Raw genomic sequence first — 6,111 nt, 5'->3', positions numbered from 1 at the left:
ATAAGTAAGAATATCCTATAAGTGCTAACGTTTCGACCAAAATTTAAGACCTTCAACAAGTCTAAGAAAGATGAACAAGACAACTATAACGTATAAAAGGAAACACAGAAAAAATAGAAAATAAGAACAAAGATATAAACAAATAATAATTTATTTATTTGTTTATGGGGCAACCCCCTGTGAGATACATAAAATAGATAATAAATTGTAGTAGTTTTACAAAAATGAGTTAAAGATAAGTTAAAGTAAAAAAGTAAAAATAAGTTAAAGATCGTTTATATAAACTAATAACAAACAATATACCCAAGCTTGGCTATTTACATTCGTTAGAATAAAACAGTAAAAAAAAAAGTCACTTCATATTTAATAATATTAAAAAAAAAACAATACCTCCGATTGGGACGATAGGTGTCCAGCTCTAAGCAAAAGGTTTTGGGTTACATATATTAAAACAGTTTAAGGTCAAATCCTGAGGGTACAGACAGATATCCATAAAACTGATTTCAGCTCATGATACGCTGGGTAATTTGTCAAAAAATTGAAACAATCCTCCAGGGCCGTTCCATCATAAGCTGGACAAAGCTTCAAAGTATATTTGTGTGGATCGACACTTAGAGTAATTGCATATTTAGCGGAGAGCCGTAGTTGGGCAATTATTCACAAGTGAGTTATTGGACAGCTGATTTTTAGATAGCTTACCGTACCGGGTTATATGTCGATTCTCGTAATAAAAAGAGGTCTTTATCCTTGACAAATTCCCTGTCTATCCAAGATCTCTCCCATTCTAATTTTGATACTTACCAGATCATTGAATAGTATCGGATCAAATATTCCGAAGCTCTCCAATATTTCTCTTATCTGCGTTACCCAATTATATTGCAGACTCAAACGGTTGTTACTGTCTAGCTGCAGTAGCTTTAAATAACATTGTTTCACGAAGTGAGTACAACACATGTATTTTTCATGAAAGTAATCAAAGTATTTTTATTAGACAGGACAGAGTTTGCTTTAATACGTGATATAAACAAATAATACAGGTACATAAATAGTATTGGAAGAAAATACATAATGTAAATATGAGAAAGTAAAAGCAATAAGAAAATACAGTATCATTCTATATTAAAATTATTAAAGTGCTAAGAAAGAGAAAATTATATACTTATGGAAAAAAAAGTTAGAAAGATCATTTTTTTTTCTTTTTGGCTCTACAGAACTTGTAGATCTTTGTTCCACGCCCTCCACACCAGCCTGTCTTGGACTACTGTTTTCCAGTTTGCTGCATGCAATTCTTCCATATCTTTGTTGATCCTAACTATCCATCTGGTTTTTGGTCTCCTGCATTGTCTCTTTTCTACCATACTGGCATTCATTGTGGTGTAGAAGCGTCCTGATGGATTTCTTCGAGTCAAATCCCGCCCATCTTAACCTCCTTGCTTCCATTTCATGAGATATTGACTGATCAGTCCCTGCTAGTAGTTCACTGTTAGTTCATCTCACTGTTTTAAGGCTCTGATCTGTGAAAGATAAAGTATATGCAATTAATTAATATGTGAGTAGAATAACATAATTAAAGAAATGGAATATAAAATTATTAGTAAGTAATGAGCCTTCTAATTATAAAATATACAGAATATAAAATATGTAGGTATGTCTCATATGTTTATATATTTTTTATTTGTGTTCTTCTCTGACCACATCTTCAACAATCTTCTCGTCATATCAAAAATTTAACATATTTACTTTCAGAAATAGAGAAATAAAATTAAAAGAAAAATATAAATTTTGATACCAAATTCTGTTACATATATTCTACATATAAGAGAGAAATTTAATGCAAGGTCTGTTATTTATTTTGTTTACATACTATCCAAGTATAATAACAGTAAATTGCCCTTAATTTATAGTTGTCCAAATATATAGAAAATGTTTATTTGAGATTGAGTATATCGACAAAAACAGAACGCCTTCATTCTGACAGACGCAACCAGCTCTGCTTGAGTGTGGACTCACTGAACAGTGTGGGAGGTAAAGAAGACTGCGTATGGTGTACTTCAGTTTTCCTTGTACAAGCATTTCAAATGTAGAGAATGTTTCGAAACAACTAATTTAGAGTACAAATTTTAATTTCATTTTCAATTTGTAAGGTAATTATTTAATATAACCATATAGATATTATAAACTAGCGAAAAATAAATAAATTACACTTTATTTTCTAAATAAAAATTACGATGCTTACAATTAGGCGTCTTCTAGTTATCTGGAAAGTCCATAACATTACGTGACAACCGGATAACATTTTACGTTGCATTTTTTAATTCGTTTCTATGAAGACGATTAGTGTGATTTCGTGTTTACCCATTTTAGAAACGATCTCGGATGAACCGTTAATAAAAAAGGATAAATAAATAATTGAAATTGTGTGAAGTAAATGCAAAACTCAAAGAGTTATTATTTATTACTAAGAATATTGTAAACAAACTTTCAATAATTTACTTAGTACACCCAAAGCGCTAAGGAGGCATAGTGGTTGAGCACATGGGAACGAGAGAGTCTGGGTCGAAAGGATACAAGTTCGATTCACACTGGGAACAGGCGACATTTATTTCTTGTTGCTCACGAGAAATGCATATTGATGCTCCCACTCTGTTCAGTACGGGTCGGCAACCTCTAGAACTGGCGAAAAGGACGACTAGGCCCACTTGCCGGACTAGTTTCCCCCACCATCATCAATACCAGTACCAGTAGAAAATAGACAAGGTTGTGTATATTTTTATTTTATTTATTTTATATTTCATCTAAACATATAGATATTTTAGTGGAAATAAGAGGTGAGATATAAATTAGATATAAATTTGTTATGTAATGATAAATCTAAGAATACATTAGAACTGGTGAAGAGGTATAAGTATTTTGGTTCTACAGTAACTAGAAAATTGGAAAATTTCGAAATCAAAAACGATATTGATGAAGAAATAAAACCGAGGTTAAATACCAGAAATTCTTGTTTTGTTTTCTTAAATTTCGTAATTGCTTAGCACGCTCCTTATGTCCAGAATCATAAAAATTAGAATTTACAAAACTATCATCTTTCCTACTGTCCTCTACGGATGCGAAATGTAGTCTTTAGCACTGAGGGGAGAACAGCGGCACAAGGTTTTTAAAATAAATTATTGCGTAAAATACGAAAAATATTTGGAATGCAAAAGGATAAAGGAGTCAAGCTTAGCATTTCGAAAGCCACTCAAATCCGAATTGAGAGCACTCAGAAAAGATAATTTATGTTATCGTATTACGACGAATAAGAAGGGTTTGAAAGGTTGTAGGGCTTAGTAAAAACAAGGAGTAACCGTCCAAGAAACAGACCAAAGCGTAGGTAGGAGGATTACGTTCTGACTGACCAGGTAGATTTGGGCTTAGACGGGTGACACCGGACGGATGTATGTAGAAAACATTTAGTGTTATCGGCATCGAACATACGGGTTCGCTAAGCCTTTTTTACAATTATTATTACTAATGTAAAACTAAACTTAAGTCTACAATCCACTTAGATTCGGGTTGAGACGAAAATAAATTTATAATACTTAAGCAAAAATCCTTTTCTAAAAAAATGAAGTGTATTATCCTTCATGTCAATCCTTAAAATTTAAATGTGTAGAAACGCAGAAGAAAACCTTAATCTTGAGTTCATATAACAGATATCCAATCAATTTAAAATTATACCTTGTTTACTAATTAAAATAAATAAATATAGAAATTATTATTTAGTTAATTGGAGTTTGATAATTAAGCAATCCTCAATCACTTTTCTCTCCACATCGAGTTTCTGTTTTTTATTATTATTAATCAGTAAGCGTGCGCCTATCAACCTGCGCACTTGACAGTCAGCACGCATGCCGTCCAGTAAAGGCTACTTTGTGAAAGGAACTATTTGACGTTAACTGACGTCTGGAATATTTTTAATTTTGTTTTAATTCCATCAGCCAATAGGATTTCAAGCTATAATTAAAATAAGTCCATTTCCTTTTACTTATCGACATCTCAGTTGATTTTTCTCATTTGCATAATAAGCTCTATTATGAGTAACTGCATTATCCGAGAATGACGCTTGGACACGAACAACCGGTTTTAGAGTAATTATATTAATGGTTGTATGAGTTTCCTAACGCTAGGGTAATATAAATTCAATAGAAGATTTGTTTAAGTCGACACCTCTGCTCGAGTTTAGTTGTTATTAAAATAAAATCAACGATGTTACTCGGTATATTTGAGTGCCCTAATTAAACGTTTGAAGTTTAATAATGACACTCAATTATATTAAGTGACTAAGCTACCATCGGCGTTATACGTTAGGCTCGTAATTTTTTTGGTAAAATGTTACAATAATTAAACATAAGTGTTTCGTTTAAAATATTTGTGTTCTTCAAATTAAGCTTTGTCGAGTTATAACAAGTCCTATGAGGTACGCTCCAAACCATGAACACCAATAAAAGCATACGTCTCATAATAACTAAACAAGCATAGACCGACACAGTTAGCATTTTAAATATTTAATTTGGGCACTAAACGGTTTGATTTCTTCAAGTTCAACTAAGGGATCACCGCGTTGTACATTTTACATTACATGACACTTATGTAAGAAATCGATGGCTTAAAATATATTTTTATTAAGAATTTACTATTTATTATAAATACATTTAGTGTATTTTCCTAGTGTTATTTAATTAAAGTCAAAATATTTTTTACAATAATTTACGTTTTCTCAGTCTTAAAGAAAGCATAAAACAATTCATATCATATATTATTTAGGTTTTTTTTCATTTGTATCATTATTTAATTTTTTTTAATAATTTATTTATTTATATTTACAAATTAAAATATATACAACCGGTAAATTTGATGTTAGTTATACAATGGATACAATACAGACAGACATGTGGGGATTGCCAAGAATGGAAGAGGAAGCAAGGTTACAAACTAGTAGGTTTGGGTGGTTAGAGAGTTTATAATTGAAGGAATGATATCGGGTTCGGGCTAGATCGGTTACATAAGGAACATTTAGGTCTTTATGGATGGTTTTATTATTAACAAAATAAGGAGCATTGAGGATTTTAGTAATAATTCAAAGTCACGTTTCACAGCCAATTCATGTACACAAGACAAAACAGCAGTATTACAATTTCAAGTGAAAACAAAGCAAAAGTAGCCTAAGTTATAACTGAAAAAGCTAAATAAATTAAATGGCGGAAGAAAGATACGTGATAAAAAACCACTCCGCTGGGTTAGTTTATAACGCTATCCCATTCACAAAAACATTCGTTTCCTTTAATTTGTTGCCTTGATTTACGACTTTCTGTTTTGGCTGAAATTTAAAGATCTGGTCTAAAACAGATATTTATTCCCTGACCGATTAGTATAATTTTTTCAGAGGAAGGCTTGTGGAAATTGGATGAAAAAAAATGGTCGGTAGTGAAGGAGGGTGACAGAAGAAGAAGTAGTAGCTGGCGGGAGTGAAAGGTCCCACTGACGACTTGCTCCCAGAACCAGTCATTTGCATGACAGTTTCCCATAGCACCGCCCTTATATGGCATCCTCCTGTTTTCGTTTTACAATCTTATTTTCTTTTTCTTTTTTTTTTCTCCACTTTACAAACTTGCGTTTCTCGCAAAGCAGATGTGCGTGTCAATTGTAGCCAGGTCGGTTTCTTTATGTAACATTTCCGGTGTCATACAACGACAACAATTTATAAAACATTTGATTGCGCTTGATAATCAACTAATCGAGATAAATATATAAATTACCTTTTGTCACAGCTATTCTTTCTTTCCAGTTAATTATTTTTAAAAATATTTATTTTGTTTTTTATGTTATAATTGGTGTTTAAATGTTTTAATGATTTCGACTATAACATCACTTACTGGACAAACGTTCTAAACTTCCAACACATTACAAAAGACTGATCTACATGACTGTAATAAGGTCAATCTGGAAATCTGGAGTTGAGCTTTGGGGCTCCATTAAACCTTCGAATTCCTCTCGTATTCAATCCTTACAATCCAAAATCCTCAATGCTCCTTACTTTGTCACAAATAAAATCATACATAAAGACCTTAA

The 6,111-nt window shown here is 31.9% G+C and overlaps 1 long non-coding RNA gene across 1 annotated transcript in view; it reads right to left on the bottom strand.

Annotated features, from left to right (window-relative positions):
• Positions 1-219: 219 nt before the first annotated feature.
• The window catches only part of LOC136796239 (uncharacterized), a 37,108-nt gene continuing 31,216 nt past the window's right edge, over positions 220-6,111 (bottom strand). Inside the window, exon 3 of the long non-coding RNA XR_010843925.1 lies at positions 220-1,514. This is a non-coding gene — a long non-coding RNA (uncharacterized lncRNA). The remainder of the gene's footprint in view (positions 1,515-6,111) is intronic.

This window comes from Halyomorpha halys, unplaced genomic scaffold (assembly GCF_000696795.3).
Source record: "Halyomorpha halys isolate HHAL.00 unplaced genomic scaffold, Hhal_1.1 Scaffold1874.1, whole genome shotgun sequence".
NCBI lineage: Eukaryota > Metazoa > Arthropoda > Insecta > Hemiptera > Pentatomidae > Halyomorpha > Halyomorpha halys.
Note: the sequence above shows the minus strand (reverse complement) of the source record. Positions and strands in the feature narration are given on the sequence as shown.